At 41.2% G+C, this 25,511-nt stretch overlaps 1 protein-coding gene across 10 annotated transcripts in view; it reads right to left on the bottom strand.

Annotated features, from left to right (window-relative positions):
• The window catches only part of dlgap3 (discs, large (Drosophila) homolog-associated protein 3), a 332,997-nt gene that overhangs the window by 195,208 nt on the left and 112,278 nt on the right, over positions 1–25,511 (bottom strand). The window lies entirely within an intron of this gene.

The following is a 25,511-nucleotide window of genomic DNA, read 5'->3' as shown; positions in this document are numbered from 1 at the left end:
GGATGTATGGATAGATAATCTTTAATGCAACTGGATGGATTGATGCATGGATTGACGAATGAATGGATGGATACACTGATACAATTATATGAATGGATGGATTGATGGTTGAATACTCTATCGTACAATTGGAGGAATGGATGGATGGATGAATGGATGGACAGATGGATAATCTTTGATGCAATTGGATGGATTGATGCATGGATTGATGAATGGATGGATGGATTGATGGATGGATGAATACTCTATGACACAACTGTATGAATTATGGATGGATGGATACACTATGATACAACTGGATGGATGGATACAGTCTAATACAACTGAATGGATTGATGGATGGATGGATAAATTGATGGATGGGTGGATGGATAAATGGATGGATGGATACACTATGATACAAGTGGATGGATGGATGAATAAGGTATGATACAATTGGATTGATGGATGGTAATAATATGATAGGAAGAGTGGGTGAATGAATGGATGGATGGATGGATGGATGATTATGTTCAATGTTCGATGAATAACTGTATGAATGAATATAACCCGTCCCTATTGGATAGATAGGATTCATTTATTTATTTATTTATTTATTTATTAATTAGAATATGAGCATGACAGCTGAAAGACCAAAACTGTTTGTTCAATCTCCTCAACGGGCCTTGAATCATGTCTGCTATGGGTGACAGGCAGTAACCCAGCTTTATGTGCGTTGGATGACGATGAATATTGTGAGAAAGCACTCTACTTTTATGGCAATGTTTGCTAGCGCTCTCTGTCGTGATGTAATTTGCTTACAAACAGCCTGATTATCTGCCTCTACTTTGAAAGCAGATCAGACATTGGAGTCTCATTATAAAGTGACTCGACAGAAATGCCTCAGCTCCCCAGACGGGCACCCATGGGACGACAGCCTTCAGAAACTGGGGATAAACACTTCTTGATAGTTTATTCTATTTTAGTTTTCTTTATTTATTTAATACTGGTCTTTGCTCTGCTGAAAGTCATTCATTTCAATACAGACATTTGCGAGCAAGCGACACAATAGTAATGATCTTCCTTTTGTCTCAATTTAGATAAAAATAATACCAGATTCACTACCTGCTATATAGTTGATTATAATACAAGTGTTTTATTGTCAAATTTACTATATACCAGGGGTGTCCAAACTCGGTCCTGGAGGGCCGGTGTCCTGCAAAGTTTAGTTCCAACCCTAATCAGACACACCTGGGCTACCTAATCAAGCTCTTACTAGAATTTCTAGAAACATTCTTGAAGGTGTGTTGAGGTAAGTTAAAGCTAAAATCTGTAGGACACCGGCCCTCTAGGGACGAGTTTGGACACATCTGCTATACACAGTTGAAGTCAAAAACTGTTAGCCTTCCTAAAATATTAACCCCCCTTTATATTTTCCCTAATTTATGTTTAATGGAAAGAAGTTTTTTTTTTCAACACATTTCTAAACATAATAGTTTTGACTGATTTTTTTATGTTTGCCATGATGAGAGTTCATATTTTTACAAGATGTTTTTCAAAATACTAGCAATTAGCTTAGTGCAATTTAAAGACTTAACTTGGTTAATTCGGTTAATTAGGCAAATCACTGTACGTTCACCCCGAAAGCGGCAAGAGCGTCAAAGTAGCCGGAAGTCATTCATTTTTAATGAGAGCCAGTGGCAAAAAGTGGTGAGGAGAAGTGCAGCATGTCTTCGCTGGTGTGGATGTTGAAGAGAGATGAAATCAAGTCAACTTCGTGGTAATGAGCTATGACGCGGTTCAGCAGCAAGCAATAACTATGTGGAAGTCCACCTCTTGACAGGAGTCCAGAGAACACAGTCACTGTGAACTTTAGTTCCAACCACAGTTGTTCCCAAGGGTTTGATTATTGAGGTTGCCGGATTTCCAATTATTTGCAATGTTTTCTTATAGTAACATACATTAAAAAAAGTTATTGGCGAGTTACTGATGTGGATTAACGTTATATATATACATATTTATATATATATATATATATATATATATAATATATATATATTTTTTTAAAGCTGGAATCTCATGCAACAATACAAAACAGTATTGCTGCTGCAGGACTTTTCAGACATATGGACACATTGGATAATTAAGTGGAGCAAAGCCACACCACATGCAACTTGATCTTCCATTGTTAAATCAATTTGATAAAAAGTGTGCAACATTTTCACTCTGGAAAGCATGTTTTTTGCGGGAATGTAACTGATATGATATGCTGCAACGGCCCCTTTAAATACGAGACCAATGTAGCGAATTTTGACGCTTTCGCCAGCGGAGCTGAAGGCAGACAGCATTGTTGCCAGGGCGGCCAACGCGACCCTTGACAATCTCACTGCCTTCTGTGTGAATGCACAGTTAGGTTAACTAGGCAAGTGTGGTGTAGTGAACCCGAAGTGGGTCCATTACGAGGTGTGAGGGGCCTGACATCCCAGAAAAAAAATAAAAATAAATAAATAAAACAATGTCCTTTCCCGGAAGTGTAAAAAGGTGGTATTCATTTACAGGGATTTTCTAAATTTATATCCAGTGCAAAAATATATCCAAAAGTCCAAAAAGTGTCCAAAAGTCCCAAATAGATTTATTCGATAAAAAATGTATTAGGTAATAATATTGACCTTAAAATGTTTTTTTTTTCATATATATATTTGAGTCAAAATAAAGCAAATAAGACTTTCTCCAGGGATAAATATATATATATATATATATATATATATATATATATATATATATATATATATATATATATATATATATATATATATATATATATATATATATATATAATAGGAAACACTGAAAAATTCCTTGCTCTGTCCTTGGATGGATGGATGGATGGATGGATGGATGGATGGATGGATGGATGGATGGATGGATGGTGGATAGATGGATGGATGTTGGATGGATGGATGGATGGATGGATGGATGGATGAACAGATAGATGAATAGATGGATGGATACATTATAATACAATTGGATGGATGGATGGATGGATGGATGGATAAATAGATAGATGAATGGATAGATGGATGAATGGATGGATAAATACATTATAATACAATTGGATGGATGGATGGATGGATGGATGGATGGATGGTAACAGCATGATACAATTGCATGTATAGATGGATGGATGGATTGAAGGATGGTCTGAATCAGTTTGATAGAGTTGGATGAATGGATGGATAGATGGATGAATGGATGGAATTATCTAGTATGATACAATTGGATGGATGAATGGATGGATGGATGGATACAGTATAATACAATTGTATGGATGGATGGATGGATGGATGGATGGATTGATGGATGCACTATATGATACAATTGGATTGATGGATGAATGGATGGATGGATGTATGTATACACTTTAATGCAATTGGATGGATGGATTGATGGATACACTATCTATGCTATCTATAATTCCTTCCTCTGTTATCATTTGGGAAATTTTGACTTCAACTGCATATCATTTACCATTATAACAGTAATTTAAAATAATGTAAAATACCTGCCATTTAAACATAATTACATGCAACTAACATTAAACCAACCCCTAATCCTATTTCACAGTAAGTATATGTGGTTAATTAGCATTACATAGTGCTCAATGATCTGAAAATCAGGATCTGAAATCACAGTTGATATTGGTACCACATGCTTTTTGGAAATTGGAGTTTTTCACTTGGAATAACGTACTGGCTATGAGACCGAAGTGGTTTGGCAAGACTATAAAGTGTCCAAAGTGGTTTGGCAAGACTATAAAGTGATAACATTTCACCACAGTCTGGAAATTCAGTCCTGCAGACTCGCTTCCCCAGATCTCTGCAAGCAAGCTCTGCGAGAATAAAGACGATCGATTTTAATTGCTTGTTTGAGGGGCTGTGCCGGATGGAGGGAGACAGAGAGAAATAGGGAGAGATGACGAAAGACTGGATCTGCGATCATTCTTGACTAAGAGAGGTTTCAGACCTTGGGCAACATAACATCATACTTGACACAGGGCATGACCACAAACATGGCTAGTCAGAAAAGGGCAAAGGGAAACCAGGACCACCTGCTACTCACTCTTTATCACAGCAAGCACATTCTGTTCTTATTCTTATTTATGCCTTCAGAATATTTCATTAGTCCGTCATCGTTTTTCCCATCTTTCTGATTGCCTCTGTTCATTTGTGTGTGTGTGTGTGTGTGTGTGTGTGTGTGTGTGTGTGTGTGTGTGTGTGTGTGTGTGTGTGTGTGTGTCCGTTCTGCTTCTTTGACCTTTGTTCTTATCTCTTTGTTTGCCTTCATCTATGAGAGATGAGTCATCTTTACCTCTGACCCCCAGTTCTGTTCACCTGTTCTGTCTCTTTGATCGACTCGTGTGTTCCTTACCATTTCATTTAACAAAAAAGCCCTTTTCTTCTCTGTTCATGGATACTGCACAGCAAAATATTTTCTTACTTGAAGTTTTTGCTTTGATTCTAGTCCAAATATCTGAAAATTCCTAAATCAAAAAGCATATTCAAGACAAGTAAACCGTTATTTTGTTTTCAGAAATAATGAGTAATAAAAATAAAGAAATAAGCCCCTTCACACAGTGATACCAGTAAATATCCAGAAAATAATGATTTATAATGAATGAATAATAATGAATGAAAATAGTCCGGAATGACTTTACTGGTATATTCAAAGAAGCGCTGTTCACACAGGCTCGCTACTGACAGACCATTCACACATTCATTCCAAAATACCAGTAAATTCTGACATCATTAACCAGAAATAAGCTTTAAACTGCTGCGCTTGGATTTGTAAACATTTGACTACATTAAAAAATCTGTGGAGTATTGTGAACAACTTTGATTAAAACATATGGAGGAACACTTTCGCATGTCGAGATGTACATAATATGTGTGTGTGCTGGTGCTCACTGGCTGCTTCACGTACGTCAGAGCTTGAAGGTAACAAACAACGGCTTATCATAAGCATTTTATTGATAAATATTTACACAGTTGGCATTAAGAAGGAACATAGAAATGTTATCTGACTTAAATCTAATAACTTAATGCGTCTGAAAAATATCGAAAATAATTTATTTTCATAAACCGCGCAGACATGAGTGCGTATGAAAGTTCTGATTGGCTTAAGTAGACGTCTCACGTCAGAGCGTTCTAGACGTAAACGCGCTCTTTCTGGCAATCTTCCTTTTGTGTTTACACAGTGCAGCATTCCGGCAAATTACAGGTTATGTTACTACTTCTCTCTCTGGAAAATAGCCGGAATAAATTTACCAGTATTTTCAAAGGGCCTGTTCACACATACAGACTGTATATGTATGAAAATGGCTATTGACATGTTTTTCTTTTTTTAAATATTTGCCAGTGTCGTTTGTAAAATATTCTTGTTTTTGACTTGATTTTATCTTATTTTATTTACCCCACTCACAGGTAATTTAAGTAAAAAAAAAAAACTCATTTACCTTTCACTTATTATTTCTGAAAACAAGGCTATTTTTTATTGTCTAGAAAATGCTTCTTTGTTTAAGAATTTGTAAATATTTGGACAAGATGCAAGAAAAAAAAAACGTACACTCAAACTACTTATTATTTTTTTTTTTTACTTATTTATTTATTTATTTTTCTTCACTCCCATTAGGTGAAGTTTTTTTTTTCCCTCTCCGCTGTCGCCACTGCCTCGCATGGTTCAGGATTGGTAGAGCTACGCATCGATGAATTGGCTCTTCAGTGTTTGAACTCTCAGTAATGATTAAATCACACTGAACTGAGCTAAACTGAACTGAACTTAAACACTAAAACTTGAACCACACTGTTCCAGTTACTATGACCATTTATGTGAAGCTGCTTTGACACAATCTACATTGTAAAAGCGCTATACAAATAAAGCTGAATTGAATTGAATTGAATCTGACTTACTTAAAATCAGTTGAAACAAAACAATTTTCAAACAGTTTTTGGACAATTGAATTGCTTTATGTTCAAACCACTTAAATTTGTTAAAACTATTAGGTTAACAATCTATTTGTGCTGGGACAACATGGAGGAATTGTGTGGGACCCAACATTTCTTACAGTGTTAAAAATAGAAATAAATAAATAAATAAATAAACTCTACTATAATAATAATAATAATAATAATAATAATAATAATAATAATAATAATAGTAATAGTAATAATAATAAAATTAATAATAATACTGACAATAATAATAATAATAATAATAATAATAATAATAATGGATTTTATTTAAAGGCGCCTTTCTTGGCACTTAAGGTCACCGTACAAGACAGCAAGAACAGTCAGTTCAAATAAAAACACAATATAAAAGTCAATTTAATAAAAAAAGTTTACAATTTAAAATTTAAATACAATTTTTTAAAAAAGAGTTAAAGAAAGTAGGCCGTTTTAAACAGATGTGTTTTGAGTTTAGACTTAAATTGTAAAAAAAGAGTTTAAATAAAGGTGATCAGGAGGAAATGAATTCCAAAGCTGAGGAGAAGAGAGGCGGAAGGCTCTGCTCCCCATGGTGACAAGGTAGACAGGGGGAACAGTGAGATGAACGAAAGAAGAAGACCTGAGTGTTCGAGAAAGTGTGGCTAATGATCAGCTGCAAATGATCAGCACAGAATTGAAAGAAATAGACAGTAAAATGTACAGACTGTTTACAGGCTTTACTATATACTTTTAATTTCCTTACTTTACACTAGCAGTCTAGTTTGGAATAATTCAAAGTAGAATTTAAAACAATATTTGAAACATTAGATGTGTGCACAATAAAAGAATACAAAATTGTTGTTCATTCATTCATTCATTTTCTTTTTAGCTTAGTCCCTTTATTATTCAGGGGTCACCACAGGGGAATGAACCACTTACCAACTTATCAAGCATATTTTTTACACAACGTATGCCCTTCCAGCTGCAACCCATCACTGAGACTGGGACTGGGACAGACACTGTCATTCATACACATACACAGTGGACATTTTAGCCTTCCCAATTCACCTAAACCGCATGTCTTAGGACTTGTGAAGGAAACCAGAGCACGGGGAACACGGGGAACACATGCAAACTCAATACAGAAATGCCAACTGACCCAGCCGAGGCTTAAACCTACGGCTTTCTTGCTGTGATGTGACAGCCCTACTGACTGCACCACCAATATTAATGTTAATAATGCTATTAATTAGCGTGTCATTCGCATCCGGGTCACGGAAGCAATATAACCCTCCTGGTTGTAATCGCCCTGCTCCAAGCGGGATCCATTATGGGTATTCTGGCATGGCAGGCGAGCACACTAACAAGAATGTTAAAGGCAGTGTCAGTATAACTCCTAAGGCTAGGCTTACTCAAACAGCTTTAGTTGGCCTCCGTTAAACTCACCCTATAAACCTTAAACCCGTCCGGACCATTGCTACCCTGCTGCAAGTGGGATTTGGATTTTTGTTTCCAGCATGGGAGGCAGGCAATAAATACATTTGCAAACATTGAGAACTACTGTTATAGAGTAAACTAGTTCCAAGATTGCTCTGTTTATCTAAAAGGCAGGATTCCAATCCTACTGCCCATTGAAGGTTACAATTGCTTGTTTTCTAAAATTGCTCCATTTTTGCCTGCTTATTCTGAGTTTGTGCCAAAATTTGGTACAATCCATTAAACGTTCGAGGTTACTAAAGTAACCCTTCGTTCCCCGAGGAGGGGAACGGAAGCACTATAAGTGGATTTGATTGTAAAATCCACGCATTGGGGAGGTTCGGTTCAGAAGCTACTCGTCTGAAAGAGTATTGAACGGGCCAATTAAGAATGAATTGGCAGCGCAAGCCTGCGCAGGTGAGCGGCATAAGCAATCAACTGAGTATATAAGCTCACCTGGCGCCAGCAGACGCTATCCTTTTTAAGCTGAAGAGACTTTCAACAGCTAAGGGACAGTCATTATGGTGACGGAGTATAGTGCTTCCGTTCCCCTCCTCGGGGAACGAAGGGTTACTTTAGTAACCTCGAACGTTCCCCTTCGGGGGGAACTTCAGCACTATAAGTGGATTTGATTGTAAAATCCACGCATTGGGAGCCCATTGAAAGCGCCATAATGACTGCACCTTACCAACACCCCCGATGAGGAGATAGTCAAGCAAGCGTGACGCACCCACATCATGGGGGGCGCGGTCCTCCAACGTGTCCCTGGCCCTAATTTATCCTACTTCAACAGAAGTTTTACGGATTTAGATATTTTTTGGGAAGTCGTGAGCATCTAGATAATTCTAGGAAATACGACAGTACGTTGGGAAGCGTGCAATCCCGATAGGGAGGACGCTGCGGAGGCCATCCGTTACCCAAGGGGGGATAGATGGCAGAATTTACATATGGACTAGCCCTAAAAAGGGGGAGTACGCATAGCAAAAGAGTGGTTAGCGGGGAGGGAAGACACGGGTCCGCCCAGGGGGGGGACTTAACCGTGGCGGAATAAGCATATGGGATCGCCTAGTGGGGATCGCGCATAGCAGGCACCTTTACCCAAAACGCGGGCTGACCAGCGGGCAGACCTACAACGTAGTGGGCCAGCAAGTGACTCCTCCGCTGAGTCAGTGCTGGGGGCCACGGAGGAATCTGCAGGGCTCACCTGACGGGGAACTTTACTGACAGATAAAAAGGCGCACGTATCTCCGTGTTAGGGAAAATGGCGCAGCAAGCGTGTTTCAACACCCTACCGAATTGTTTCCTCAATCACCAAGGGTTACCTAATACCCTTGAGGAAACCGGCTCCACTCGCAGATTGTAAAACCTTGCAAATGTGTTGGGTGTCACCCAGCCCGCAGCTCTACAGATGTCTGTTAGAGTGGCGCCGCGTGCGCGCGCTCGAGAGGATGCGAAGCTCCGAGTGGAGTGCGCACGCGCTCTCGGGGGACGCGGCTCATCTCGGCTCTGATAGTGAAAGAAAGGCATCCACAATCTAGTGGGAACTTATTTCGGTACGGCACTTCCCTGCTGCCGACCGCTATAACAGACGAAGAGCTGCTCAGATGATCTAACTCTGAGTGCGGTCCGGATAATACGCAAAACGCGAACTGGACAATAAGAAGGGCTGGGTCTGCCTCCTCCGAGGGCAGCGCTTGCAGGCTCACTACCTCGTATTAAAACGGAGTGGTAGGAACCTTGGGCACATATCGCGGGCGGGGTCTCAGGACGTGAGAGAAGCCAGCCCAATTACAGGCACGAGTCACTGACCGAAAAATGCCTCCGGGTCCCCGACCCTCTAATCGATATCAACGCGACCAGCAGAGCTGTCTTCAGGGACAGAAAGATACTGAGTCGAGGATCGAAGGGATCTGACGCGGCTTGTGTAGCGAGGGCGAGATCCTAAGAGGGCATGAGAGGGGGCGTGGTGGATTAATTCGCTTAACGCCCCTGAGGAACCGGATGATGAGGTTATGCGTTCCCACGGTGCCGCCAGCCACCGCGTTATGAGAGCGGAGATGGCAGCCACGTAACCTTGAGTGTGGAGGGCGACAGCCTGCTCTCCAACTTCTCTCGGCGTAAAGAAAGCACAACGCTGATCTGGCAAATTACGGGGGTCTTCTCAGCGAGAGACACACCATTCAGTGAATAGACTCCACGTCAGGGCATAGGCGCGCTCGGGGAGGGGGCTCTAGCCCGAGTGACGGTATTAGCCACCGCAATCGGAGGTTACCTAAGTCTTCCTCGCGTCTAAAATCTCTTCAAAGATCGGCGAGGGTGCCAGTTGGTGCCCTGTCCCTGAGAGAGTAGGTGCTCTCTCGAAGGGACTGCCAGGGGAGGGCTATCGCGAGGGAGAGCTCTGACATCCAGGTCCGGTTGAGCCAGAGGGGCGCAACCAGCAACCTGTTCCTCGTCCTCCCTGACCTTGCACAGTAACTGCGCGAGCAGGCTCACTGGGGGAAACGCGTATTTGCGCGTGCCCCGAGGCCAGCTGTAAGCCAGTGCATCCGTGCCGAGAGCACTCGGTCAGGGAAAGAACAACTGGCAATGAGCGATCTCGGGGGAAGCAACAGATCGATCTGGGCTTCCCCGAATCGCGCCCATATCAGCTGAACAGACTCGGGGTGGAGTCTCCATTCTCCAGGACGCAAGGCTGCCGTGAGAGCGCATCGGCTGCACGGTTGAGCTTGCCTGAATATGAATGGCGTGCAGCGATTTCAGCCGCGGATGACTCCAGAGGAGCAGACGGCGGGCGAGCTGAGACATGCGGCGAGAGCGCATACCCCCTATACGGCTGATATACGCCACCGCCGCCGTACTGTCCGTCCTGACCAGCACGTGTTGCCGCTCCAGCACCGGAAAAAAACGGTGGAGAGCGAGGAACACTGCCAACAGCTCCAGGCGATATGCCAATGCAACTGGGTACCTTTCCACAGGTCCGCAGCCGCATGCCCGCAACGCACAGCCCCCCAGCCCGTGTTGGAAGTGTCTGCTGAAACGACAACAAGACTGGACGCCTGTTCTAGAGACACCCAGGCCTGTAGGAACGAGGGGTCGCTCCAAGGGCTGAGGGCGCGGCGACACAGCGCAGTAACAGAGACTCGGTGTGCGCGCGCGTGCCATGCGCGTCTGGGGACTCGATCGTGAAGCCAGTGCTGAAGTGGTCTCATATAGAATAATCCGAGCGGCATGAAGCGGCTGCCGATGCCATATGCCCCAGGAGCCTCTGAAATGGTTTCAGTGGGACCACTATTTTACTGTCGAGCTCTCTCAGACAGTACAGCATCAGCTGAGCGCGCTCTCCGGAGAGGCGCGCTGCCATGGTGACCGAGTCCAGCTCCAGCCCGAGAGAAGAGATCCTCTGCACGGGGGCGAGTTTGCTCTTTTCTCGGTTGACCTGAAACCCCCACAGGTGGAAGTGCCAGAGCACTTTGTCTCTGTGCATAATCAACTGCTCCGAGAGAGGGCAAAAAATCAGCCAGTCGTAAAGAAATTGAGTATGCAGATGCCTGCGAGCCGAAGGGGCGCTGAGGCACCCTCCGCGGGCTTAGTGAGGACCCGCGGAGACAGAGAGAGCCCGAAGGGGAGGGCTTTGTATTGCCAAGCTCGACCTTCAAACGCAAACCGCAGAAACTGTCGGTGGCGAGGAAGAGTGGAGACATGGAAATACGCGTCCATCAGGTCTAATGCTGCAGACCAACCCAGAGGACGAACGCACCGGAGGATGCGCTTCTGCGTGAGCATTCTGAACGGCAGCTTGTGCAGGCAGCGGTTCAAAACGCGCAGATCTAGGATTGGCCGTGACCCACCGCTCTTTTTGGGCACGATGAAGCGTGGGCTGTAAAACCCGCTCTCCATCTCGGCTGGAGGGAGCGGCTCGATTGCATCCTTCGCCAGGAGGACAGCAATCTCCTCTCGCAAGACAGGGGCGGACAGGGGGCTGACCCTGGTGAATACACACCCGTGACTTGGGGGGCCGTTTCGCGAACTGAATCGCATAGCCGAGTCTGATTGTGCGTATGAGCCACCGCGAAGAGCTGGCCCGCGCTAACCAGGCAGGCAGAGCTCTCGCTAATGGACTCATCGCTACAATCGCTGACGTACCAGCAGTGGGGCAGCGCGGAGTGGGTGTGCTGATCCGGGAAGCTCGCGGGTCCCACGGAAAAGCTGGAGGTGAGATATTTGCTCTCACTCCAAACCCGAGCTCCGGAGGGGAGGCTCGAGGGGTGGGAGAAAGGAGACCGTCCTCCCAGCGCTCGTGAGCCACTGGCGAAACGCACCGAATCTGCAAGCTAGAAAGCATAGCGTCCCAGACTGGCAGATTTCGGGCTGTCACATCTGGGGAAGTGAAAAGTGCCCTTTCATAATATTTTCATGGCAGTAAAAAGTGCCGTTGGAAATGGGGCCCCGCCCTCCAGCGGGGAAAGAGCAAGTTCCCTCTTCTCCAGATGGCCTGTCCCAGGGGCGCTTCGCGGTCCGTTGCCGGACTTATCGGCGTTCTGGGCAGGGGGGCTGCCTGCTTCCGAGGTGCCCGACGCGCTCGCTTCGCCGGAGGCGTGTGCGGGGGCGGAGCAGCTCTCGTAGGCGGGCGCCTTCGGCGAGGAGCAGGTATGAATGGCACGGCGGGCGGAGCGGGCTACGGACCGCCGATAAGACATCACCCACCAACTGCTCTCTCACCGCCTTGAATTCCAGGGTGAATTCACAGACAGTGTCGCCGAACCTGGCTGGGGATATGGGGAAGTCAAGAAAGCGGACTTTGTCGACTTTGCGCATATCAGCCAGGGGTGGCGCTCCTGGACCACTAATGTGGACATCGTCCTCCCCAACGCACACGCAGCGGACTCAGTAGTCCGAAGAGCTAAGTCGGCGGCGGTGCGAAGCTCGTAAGCCTGGGTTGGACCCACCCTCGTGCAGCTCGGTCAGCGCCTGCGCTTGGTAGCGCTGGTAGGTGGCTATCGCATGCAAGGCGGAAGCAGCCTGGCCCGCAGCTATGTAAGCTCTAGCTCCGAGGGAGGTAGATAACTTACAGGCTTTGGATGGGAGACGAGGCGGACCCCGCCAAGAAGAGGCGCCGCGCGGTTTTACCGCCATCGCGCACTCAACCTGAGGAATCGCCACATACCCCCTGGCTGTTTCACCGTCAAGAGTGGTTAGGGTGGAGGAACACGCAGCACGAGCAGAAAAAAGTGCTTTACAAGACCGCGTGAGCCTACTGTGCACCTCCGGGAAGAAGGGAACGCCCCTCTAGTCGGTCCGGCCGCGGAGCTGGGGGATAAACCATCTCCAACCCACGGCCGAAGCAGCCCGGGAAAGCACGGCTAACATGTCCGTTTCAGGATCCGTAGTGACAGCGCTCACCAGCCCGAAGGGGGCGAGCGGGTCTGGATCATCATCGGACAATGAAAGCCCACCCTCCGATGCCGCGGTGGACATCTGGTCTCCGGTGTCATCGGGCGTAAGGGCTACCATCTGTTAGACGGATCGCTTCCCCCGCCCGAAGCTTGGATGGAGCGCTTAGAGGAGCGGGAGGTCCGCGGGCCCGTGGGCGACGGATTATCTCTTGCTGAAACCCTCAGATCTGCCCGAGTGCCCGCTGCAGAGCAGGGGACAACTGGGGAGGTTCGCCCTTTTGCAAAGGCTAACCGCGATCTTGCGCAACAGTCATGGCATCGCAATGACGACATGAACTGCCCGCGAGCAGCGCATTAACATGCTGGACCCCCAGACATGTAACGCAGTGCCCGCGCCCATCATCCGAGGACAGGAAACCACCGCATCCAGAAACGCACAGTCGGAGCGCCGTCCTGAAAAGGACGTGCTGCACGACTGTGTTGCTCTTTCTGTGAAGTTTGCAACTTTATACGCACCGCTCTGGAGGACCGGACCCAAAGAACGCCAGGCAAGGGAGAAACCCAGCTCGACCGTCTGCCGCTGCGTGTACACACTCTGGACCGGGAGAATTCTCTCGTTCGCTCAGAATCGCTGTCACAGCAGGAGGAACCCTCATCGACTCGATCAGAAAGTCTCTGAAGCGAAAAGGATAGCGTCTGCTGGCGCCAGGTGAGCTTATATACTCAGTTGATTGCTTATGCCGCTCACCTGCGCAGGCTTGCGCTGCCAATTCATTCTTAATTGGCCCGTTCAATACTCTTTCAGACGAGTAGCTTCTGAACCGAACCTCCCCAATGCGTGGATTTTACAATCAAATCCACTTATAGTGCTGAAGTTCCCCCCGAAGGGGAACCAGCGGTTCCCAAACTTTTCAGCCCGCGACCCCCAAAATAACAATACCAGTGATTCGCGACCCCCAATATCCTCTGAGGTGGTTATAAATACAGAAACCTTGCATGCAATGACGCAGACACACCAATTAATTTTTTTTAACGTGTGTCAGTGCTTTAAATGTGCCAGAAAGTATAACCTGGTGTTATAAAATCAAAATGCATCTGAAGCTATTGCTGCCTTTAATATAATGTAATTACCCCAGGGGTCGCAATCCAATAGAACTAGTAACTATATTCTACTATAGTAACTATATAGTATATAGTAACTATAAACGACAGCATAGCGATGGATAAAATATGTTAATTCTTATGGTTTAATAAAAATAAATAGATTTTTGAAAATCACCAGGCGACCTCCCTTCATTGCCCCGCGACCCCTCGGGGGGTCCCGACGCCCACTTTGAGAACCACCTCATTAAACTACAGTTTTGCGGTGACTTGTAAATGACAATGTGTGGTGGACTTGTTGTGAATTGAAAAGCATACACAATGACTGACACCATGACTGGAATGTGTGGCATTTTTTTTTCCAGACCTCTACAATGGGATATATCACATGTAATGTCAGCCAATAGGACCACGGAAGATCTTTCATAAACAGCTTTCAAGCATCACAAAACAAAAGAGAGCCAATAATATCGGTGCTGCTAGGAGAAACTGTGCAGTAGGGAAAATATTTGTGGAAACATGGCACCTACATGGTTTTCTCGCAAAGGACCACCACACTTTAGTAGCCGTTGTGTGTTTAATGTGTGCTCCATTTTCCAGAACTCAGTAGTTGCATCCCAAAAGACACACTATGCATGTATACACACTAGGGTTGCATGATACTGGAATTCGGTAACAATCGACACCGAAATTTTAAAAACGTCCATTTCCCGCTAACATTCGAGAGCTGTTGAGCACATTCTTAAACATTGCTGATTTGCCGTTGTGTTCTCATGCTCAACGCTCGACTGTGATTGGTCGTGAAGGTCATCAGTTCACCAAACTAACCACCGTTTACTGAGTGTAACCACAGATACAGGGACACTGGAGCGTATTAAATTCATCAGTGGATCGCTCGTATATCAGCTTATAGACAAACCCTGTCCCTGTATCTGTGGTTGCACTCAGTCAACAGCAATGAGTTCGGTGAACTGATAAGCTTCACAGCCAATCACAATCATTTCTGTTAAACATGTGAACACAATGACTAATCAGCTCTGTTTTAGAATGTGCGTAATAGTGCTCAAATGTTTGCGGGAATTTAAAACTTCAGTTAAGAAGGTCGCTGGGTCGCTGGTTCGAACCTCGGCTCAGTTGGCGTTTCTGTGAGGAGTTTGCATGTTCTCCCTGCCTTCGCGTGGGTTTCCTCCGGGTTCTCCGGTTTCCCCCACAGTCTAAAGACATGCGGTACAGGTGAATTGGGTAGGCTAAATTGTCCGTAGTGTATGAGTGTGTGTGTGAATGTGGGTGTGGATGTTTCCCAGAGATGGGTTGCAGCTGGAAGGGCATCCGCTGGGTAAAAACTTGCTGGATAAGTTGGCGGTTCATTCCGCTGTGGTGACCCCGGATTAATAAAGGGACTAAGCCGACAAGAAAATGAATGTATGAATAAAACTTCAGTTGCGATTGGTACCGAATTCCAGCCTTTTGACAACCTAATCGTGTAGTGTAGAGTTTAGTGTCATCCCAAATGGAATACTGGTGTGTTTTTTTTTACTAAATGAAATTTCCAATCATTTCCCGGTTGTTTAACGGTTGCCAGATTAAGGGAGATCTTACCAAAGTACCAAATATTACCTATCATGAGTATAATCATATTTATGAAGATGCATAATCACAGAAATTTTGCTTTCATTCATTCATTCGTTTTCCTTCAGCTTAGTCTCTTTAATAATCAGGGTTCGCCACAGTGGAATGAACCACCAAATTATCCAGCATATGTTTTACACAGCGAATAGTCTTCCAGCTGCAACCCAGTACTGGGTACTCATTCACACACAGTTATACACTATGGCCAATTTAGCTTATTCAATTCACCTATGCCGCATGTCTTTGGACAAAACAAGAGCAGCCGGAGAAAACCCAAGCAAACATGAGGAGACCATGCAAACTCCACACAGAAATGCCAACTGACCCAGTCGGGGCTCGAACCAGCAACCTTCTTGCTGTGAGGCAACAGTGCTAACCACTGAGCCACCGTGTCGCCCCAATTTTTCTTTCACAATCCAAAATAAACAAAGAAATCCAGCAGCTGACTACTTTAACAGACTAAAATAGTGTGTAGTTTGAACCCAGCCTTTACTTACATTTCTCTTAGTAACATTGTTTGGCTCAATAACCTGCAGAGAAAAATCCCCGACCAGCTGATGCAATGAACATGTTCTGATGTAAGTCTCATTACTAGAATTTTTAGATTCAGTCATCTCGGGTCAAAAGCCCACAGCTTGATCTTGACAGGTTTAAGTGAGAGAAGCTATACAGTAGGACTCACATGCACTTGAGAGAAGACACAAATAGCATCGCAAAGATCCAGAGACGAAGAGCTCCATATTATGATTGAGAGCACAGATCCTGCCCTATGCGTGCAGCAAGTAGATCTTAATTCCAGTATTTCCTTGACAGCTCATTCCTAAGGACACACTGAATCGGTATAAGCTCTGGCCCCATTAATGGTCAGATCCCTGCGGTTCTGTCTTTTTCACAGGTTTGCCTCATTATCTAAATCAGGGTAGTTAACAGCAGAGGTACACAGTACGGTTTCGCTCAGTGCATTCCAGTTTAGATTGGAGAAGGAAAAAAAAATCTATATGGCATAAAGACCTGGTCACATCACTGGTTGCTAGGCAATTTGTAAAACTCTTGTGAAAATGATCCCTACAACATCATCACTCCAGCAGAAGTACTTCAGTCAGAAAGACCTCGGATCAGGTTGTAGGTTCTAAACGGGCAAGCGTGCAATTTGAGGGCTCAACAAGCTCGGCACAATTACAAGCTGTGACGCGTCCAAATGGCCACTCTCACATGTTTCTCTTACGCCTCAACAGGGTTTTGACAGAGAATAACCACGAGCCTACAATAGTTGTCATCTTTGATGCATCATGCCTTGCGCTTTGGTTTCTGTCAGCCTCTGTGAGCATTGTTAGTAGTTTTTTTTCTCTAGTTTTCTTCGGTTTTTTGAGTTCAGAGTGCTGTAGGCGAAAGCACAAAGACCATCTGCTCTCCACAGGCTGTTAAGTTTGAGCCTGTTACTGGGCCCCATTTATTTCGCTCCTTTGTAAGCACATTACCACAGCTTGCTCTTCTCGGGTTTCTTCTGTCTGCCTCATTTTAGACGTTTGGACGATAAGGATGCTTTGCGGTTAACAAGGATCAGCATTTATTCTCCATCTCAACGTCTTTTACTTTAAACGTCCCTTTGTGCTTTTTCTTCAGTCTGTTTCATTAACGCCACACTTCTCTGGCTGATGTTAGACAGACATCTCAGGAAAAAAAATATACTGGATGGTTCATATAAAAATGAAAATTGACATCATTTTTCTCAGCCTCATTGTCGCTGAAACCCGTACGGCTATTTCTTTTGGGGGAACACAAATGCTTTTGGCCAGACACTGAATGATGACCAGGCTGTCAAGCTCCAAAATTGACAAAAACTCAGCATGTGTGCTATTTACCAAGTCTACGACCAAGTCATGCCATACTTTTATGTGACATGCATAGTAAAAGTCATGCAGTTATTAGTTGAAAGTTATTGATTACTATTTGTCTATATTGAAACCAGCGTTGATATGGCAAATGCACAAATTCAAAATGTATTCAGTAATCTCTCAGCCAATTTAAATGTCATCACTTGATTGAATAGGGGTTATCAGTGGTTATCAATTGAAAGTTATGGGCCAGTAGGGGCCTTCTGCTCCTACTGGTAGGCTCTGAAGGCTGTTATAATCAATCCACATTGTTAATCAGCTATAGATCACATATGGCTGGAAGTTAACGAGAATTATTTAAATTATTTATTAAATTTCCCATTAATTGTATTCTATTAATGCCTACCCCTGTATAGTATAGCTGATTAGACATGTGGATGGATGATAAAAGCCTTCTGAGCTTACCAGTAGATGCAGAAGTCCCCTACTGGCCTGTCTCTATCAGCTGATAACCACTGATAACGTCTATTCAATCAAGTGCTAACATTCAAAGCGGGTGAATTTTTCCTGTACAACTTTAAGGGTGCTTTTCAAATCGGCTGAAAAAATTACTGAATACATTTTGAATTTGTGCGTTTGCAAAATCACCCCTGGTTTAAATATAGACAAATAGTAAAACGATCAATAGTTTTCAATGAAAAATTGCATGACTTTTACTATGCACTTTTTACTAACTTTTAAGGTGCTTTTTTATATTTTTTTCTGGAAAACCTTGAATGTACAGAAAGCAAAGAAAACATTCACCTCTTGTTCTAAAAGATAAAAGTAATCAGCTTGGAAATAAATGTGTGATTATCGATGACACAGTAGTAATAGCGGTGGTAAGATGGTAAGGAGAAACCCCTTGATATGACTGTAAAGTGTTTTGGTTGTCCATAAAATAACAAAGCACAATGACTAAAAGTTACATGTGTGACCTATTTATTACTACTTATTGCTCACTTATTACTACTGGAATGTAAACTACTTATTTAAATTAAGCTGAATCAACACAATTCTTGATATTTTTGGGGACAACTTAATTATTATTTGTTCAATCCACTTAAATTTGCGATTTGCAATTTGCAATTAAGTTAACTTAATTGATTTAAGGTGAGGCAGTAGTCAGTGCTGTTGCCACACAGCAGGAAGGTCACTGGGTCGCTGGTTCGAACCTCGGCTCAGTTGGCGTTTCTGTGTGGAGTTTGCATGTTCTCTCTGCGTTTGCGTGGGTTTCCTCTGGGTGCTCCGGTTTCCCCCACAGTCCAAAGACATGCGGTACAGGTGAATTGGGTAGGCTAAATTGTCCGTAGTGTATGAGTGTGTGTGTGGATGTTTCCAAGAGATGGGTTGTGGCTGGAAGGGCATGCGCTGCGTAAAAACTTGCTGGATAAGTTGGCGGTTCATTCCGCTTTGGCGACCCCAGATTAAAAAAGGGACTAAGCCGACAAGAAAATTAATGAATGAATAATTGATTTAAGTTGGGACCTTATGAAGCAATTGTGTGCAACCCAGCATTTTTAACAATGTGAGACCATAAAACCAGTTATATGGGTCTTTTTTAATAATCTGAAAGCTGAGTTAATAAGCTTGGCATTGGTGTTTGGTTTATCAGGATAATATGTGATCCAGATACAACTAGCTTATTTACAAATGTGAAGTCTAAAGGATGATTTATAAATCTGCTTCAAGCGCTCGCGTATATGGTCCAGCGCAGCTTTCACGTGGTCGCACAGCCCTCACAGTGGCTGATAGCGATGCTGACCTGCACCTCTTGAAAAATGTAACTACACGTCACAACAAAGTAGAAATGCACAGCTACTTGCAAGGCAGGTGTCGTAGGTCACACTGATCACTCAACACAGAAGTATAAACTATTTTTAAGGGTTAAAAAAAATCTAAGTATTGAGAAAATTCCCTTTACAATTCTTAGTAATGCATATTACAAATAAAAAATTAAGCTTTGATATATTTAAGGAAGGACATTTGCTAAATGTCTTTACGGAACATGATCTTTATTTAATGCTCTAATGAGATTTGGGATAAAAGAAAACTGGATCATTTTGACAATGCATAGTTTTCCTACATGGCTTATTACAAATATACCCTTGCAAATAATGCCACATAGGAATGATTTCTTTCATTCATTCAGAGTAGCGGAAAAATTCCTTAATAGTAGATTTCTGTGGAGTTCCTGAGTAGAATTAGAAAGATTGCCACACAAAAGCTGTCATAATTGTATTCCTCATCACAGCTGAAAACTTGTATGACTATTTCTTTTGTGGGATACAATCCTTTTTTCGCCAAAATATGAATCATGACCAAGCTGTCAAGCTCCAAAAATACACAAAACTTTTATGTGCTATCTTCCAAGTCTCCTGAAGTCATGCAATAGTTTTATGTGAGAAACATAACATTGAATTGAGGCCATTAGTTATTGAGAACCTGCTCAAATCTCAATAGCTTTTGATGCAGAATATCATTAGATTAACCTGGTTACACATTACAGTGTAGCTAAAATTATCAGGATGGTTGAAACTAAATTAAATTGTCATCATTTTGTACTTGTAGACCAGTATGTCTATTGCCTTCGTGACTTTTGATAGACAGTGGAAATCTACAAAAATGGCAAAACAACGCTATATTCCAAGTCTTTTAACATAAATCATATAAAAAATTAAGGCATTATTATTTGAAAGTCATTTATATTTGAGTATATTAAAACAACCGTTGATGTCAATGATGCACAATGTCCTAAAATTCATGTGGTTATGATTTAATTGGTTTTCATTTAAATTTGGAAAATATCCATTGCACTTTTAACATTTCTGGAACTTGACAGCCTCGATAACTTTCATCATATCAAAAAGCATGAACTTTCAGCTGAAAATCTCCACATCAATCTCGACAGAATAAAAAAAGATTTTAAAACATGAATGTGAGTATTTTTGATTTCAGTACCAGTACCAACGTAATACTGCATGAGTATCCATTCTCCTTCACTATTTATTTATTGCCAAAAGATGGACTTTCTTGTCTTTTAGTATAATTACAATAAAGCACTATGATGATCATATGCAATGATACATTCCAGCACATACACTGATGGCTGCCAAAAAACCTGTCAGTAAAATAATCCACTAAAAATACTTAATAAAATCAATACCAAAAAAAGTCACAAAATGACTTTGATATGATTTTTATTTCAGTGATTAACATGTTTATCCACAATTCTTTTAACCATAAATGAAGCAGTGTGCAGCTTTTTTTCTCCCTAAACAACCATTTCAAAATTCATATGAAAATATCATACTGAATGCATTACTTTTGCTTGCTGACTTAATTTTGGTTATCAGCTCCAGTCTGTTCGCCGTTACACCCTCTTTTAATGTTAGTATTATTGAAACAAAATAATAATAATAATTATAATAATAATAATAATAATAACCAAAAAATCCAGTTGATTTACTTCAGATTAGTGCTGCTGGCCATGAGGGGTTTGACAGGTGTCTTCATAATCTGTCTTGTATATGAATATATAATATAATATAATATAATATAATATAATATAATATAATATAATATAATATAATATAATATAATATAATATAATATAATTAATAGAATAGAATAGAATAGAATAGAATACAATATAATATAATATAATATTATTAATATAATATAATATAATATAATATAATATAATATAATATAATATAATATAATATAATATAATATAATATAATATAATATAATATAATTAATAGAATAGAATAGAATAGAATAAAATACAATACAATATAATATTATTAATATAATATAATATAATATAATATAATATAATATAATATAATATAATATAATATAATATAATATAATATGCTGGTTATCTGCTTTGAAATATAATAAGCTACAGATTATCATATCAGAAAAAAATAATTGTTGATATGGTGCAAACGTTATACCCGACAATCTTACTAAAGGATGTTGAATGTAGAGGATGTAATTCTGATTGTGCCATAATTATGCATGACATATTGGCTGCTATGTTGATATTGGTCAATAAATGCTTATGTTTATTGCTATTGGTGTATTAAGGAAATGATGTATTGTATCTACAGGTTGATCCCCTTCAGTTGCATGCAGTTGGCCATGACTTGGTTCTGACTTGTGTCTCCCATGACGTTATCAGAATTATCAGTTGCTTCTATTGGCTAAAATTTCCACATTAGTGCAGAGCTCGAAGATGTGAGTCCACTTATTGAGGACTATTTAATTAAATACAGATCATGCACTTCAGTTAGTCCTCATCCATTTAAAAAGTTAGCAAATCTATTATTGAGATCCCAGGTCAGTATAAGTGTAGTAGATGCGAACACTAATGCAAAGTTGGTTCATTCTCTTTAGCTTTTCATTAAAACATACAGTATATCATATATTTTCCAGGGAGGGTGAAGTCATGGCTGTATCTCCCCGACTTTGCTCAGCAGATGGAATAAAGCAATCTGATCTAAGTGAGATTGGAGGTGATGAACTGTCAGGCAGTTTATATTTCAATCTTGTGCACAATAAAAGTATTTATGTTCAATACATTGATGATCACATTGGTATAGGCCGATAAGTGATTATTTTGAATGTTATTGGCCCAAAAAAAAAAAAAAACATAAGTATTGTCTGATAAAGAATAGATTACTACTGCTGGTGAATCCGCTTCAGCTGACCATGTAGGGTTTGACCAGTGCCATCCACGTGATTTAAATTTATCCGATTATAGATATATTTTAGGTTATCGGCTTGTAAATATAAGAGTTATCAGTTATCGGACAAGATTTCAAGTTTTTTTTAAAACTTGTAATCCACAGGTTTAAGTAATGCTTGAAAAATTGAAATAATGTAATAAATTAAAAATATAAAACAATTTTAAATTTAAAATTTAATTTAATACAGATGATGTTATTTTGATAGTATTAATCCATTACGTTTTTAGAGAGTTTTCTAATCTATTATTGGGATCCCAGGTCAACAGAAGTGCAGTAGATGTGAACTTTAATGCAGGCTAGAACTGGTTGTTCATTCTTTTTTATTCTGCTTTTTATATCAACATATAACATATATTCTCCCAGCTGGCCCAGTTGACATTTTTGTGTGGAGTTTGCATGTTCTCCGGGTGCTCCGGTTTCGAATCAGAATCAGAATCTTTATTGTCATTGTACAAAATACAACGAAATTTACGTTTGCCCTTCCCCTCAGTGCAGTCCTGTTTATCTAAAACAACAACAATAATAACAAGAGATAAAAAGATAAAATGGCAACAATAAGATAAAATGACAACAATAATCAACCATTAAAAGAATAACACTGCAATACTTAAAGTGTGTATGATGTGCGTATAAAGTGGCAAGTGCATTTCTTAGCAGCAGGTTAAAAAGTGAGTAAGATTAAAATAATTTTCACCAGAAACACCCTCGATTTAATGTCCATTCATTATTCCACAGTTCAAATACATGCTAGAATTGGGTGAACAAAATTGGCCTTGGTGTGTATGTGTGTGTAAATTAGTGTGTACGGGTGTTTCCCAGTACTGGGTTGTGTCTGAAAGGGCATCCGCTGCGGAAAACATACAGTGGAATAGTTGGTGGTTCATTCCGCTGTGGTGACCTTAGATGGGTCAGAGACTTAGCCGAAAGAAAATGACTGAATGAATGATGTCATTTTCATTGCCTTTGTCCATTATGATTTTAGAGTTATAGAGTTTTCTAATCCATTATTGGGATCCCAGGTCAACAGAAGTGCAGTAGATGTGAACTTTAATGCAGGCTAGAACTGGTTGCTCGTTCTTTTTTTTTCAGCTTTTTATGTCAACATATAACATGTATTCTCCAGGGAGGGTGAAGTCATGGCTGGGTCTGCCCGCCTTTTGCTCCCCCGCAGATGGAATAAAGCAAATTGATCCATGCGATATGGCACTCAGAAAGCCTGTGGCATTGATTGAGGTCCCATTTATGACACTCCATCAATCCAATATGACCTATCCCATAATCCCACACCATCTTGATATTATCTTTTGCAATAGCTGCGAGGAGACAGACAGTGAACTGTGCTGCGAGTACGAGGACGTCAACCCTCTCCAAACCAGAACTAAACTCGTGATGTAGCAGTAAATCACAGATTATTTTTATGCCACATTGCAGAAATAGACGCCTGATATAGAATCATCCCCTTTTATTTTATTTCATAGATCACATGCTCATGTAATGGGAAAAAATGGGGTCGGCTTACTTTATATAATGGAAAGCCTCAAGCATGAGACTCGACACAAGCTTAAAGCGTGCATGAAACTATTTTTCTTTTTGAGACACTGGGGCTGGCAAGATTTTATGATAATGTCACTGTGCGGCAAATGTTGACGGCTAACTATTTCCCATTAGAAACAAATGGGTCTTTCTCAAGAGGGCACTTAGCAGACTTTAAAACAGATTTTTTAAAATTAAAAAATAAAAATCTAAATTAATAATTACATATTTTAACTATAATTAAATAAATAATAATAATAAAAACAAAAAAAATTAATTAATAAATTAATTACATTTTTTAAATTAATAAAAATAAATTAATTAATACATATTTAAAAATTAACTCATATATATTAATCAAAAACGAAGGAAAACAATTATTTTACAAAATTGTATCTAATAAAAATGAATGCAATGTTATGAATAATAAACAATTTATAGCTCTGATAATTCAGTGCTATTGTAGATTCATATGGGAAATGCTTTCCAAAATGTCCTTATACATTCCTTTAAAGTATTTAAGTGTGTAATTACTTTAAACATATAATACATTAACATACATTTTAAAAATCCAAGTCTAATGTTCTGTAACAACACTGTATGTAGTTCTTAAAGTGTAAAGTAATCATCATGTGAGGACGCTGGACAACAGAATTGAGGATCCAGAAGCAGCCTACCTATTGAGAGTCAAACAGCAACAAACAGCTGTTTGTAGAGTAATCCAAAGTGTGGTCGGTAAACAGGTGAATAGTCAGAACAGGTAGCGAACAATGTAAACAAAGAATCGAAGCAAAGGTCAAACACAGCAAAGGAAATACGTAGTAATGTTCACAAAAATGTATACCAAGACTCAGCCACAATGTGTGTGTGCGTGTGTTGTCTTTACAGCCTATTCGATTAGTCCTGAACAGTTGCAGCTATGTGTGTTTGCAATCAAAGGCGAATCAGAACAGGTGTAAGAGTACAGGTATGATGGGATTTGTAGTTCATTTGGTGGCAGATTTGTAGTTCTCTAGCGATCTGCATGGGCTAGGTTGCTGGGGATTGTGACAGTAATAATAATATTAAAGTATGTATGCACTACTATCAAAAATAATAGTTTTATAGCTTTGTTTTTGCACTGACACTAAATTCGATGCTCTTTCCAATATATAATGCTTTCCAAAATGTCCTTATAAATGATTTCATTCCTTTAAAGTATTTAAGTATGTATGTACTTAAAATAAGTATTACATTATAATAAATATTTCAAAAGGATTCATAACAGTACTATATGCAATTCTTCAAAACCTTCATTCATTCATTTTCTTTTCGCCTTAGTCCCATTTATTAACCAGGGGTCGCCACAATGGAATGAACCACCAACTTATCCAGCATCAGTTTTACGCAGCAGATGCCTATCCAGCTGCAACCCAGCACTGGGAAACACCCATACTCTCTTGCATTAATACACATACACTATAGCCAATTTAGCTTATTCAATTGACCTATACCACGTCTTTGGACTGTGGGGGAAACCGAAGCACCTGGAAGAAACCCATGCCAATATGGAGAGAACATGCAAACTCCACACAGAATTGCCAACTGGCCCAGCCTGGGCTCGAACTAGCAACCTTCTCGCTGTGAGGCGATTGTGTCACCCACTGTGCCACTGTGACGCCCTCTTCCAAATCGTGGAACCATGAAGTTATATTATTATTAAAGCATGTATACACAGTTATCGAAAATAATACTTTTTAATAGCTCAGTTTTTACACTGACGCTAAAGTTGATGCTCTTTCC

Source organism: Danio rerio, chromosome 19 (assembly GCF_049306965.1).
Source record: "Danio rerio strain Tuebingen ecotype United States chromosome 19, GRCz12tu, whole genome shotgun sequence".
NCBI lineage: Eukaryota > Metazoa > Chordata > Actinopteri > Cypriniformes > Danionidae > Danio > Danio rerio.
Note: the sequence above shows the minus strand (reverse complement) of the source record. Positions and strands in the feature narration are given on the sequence as shown.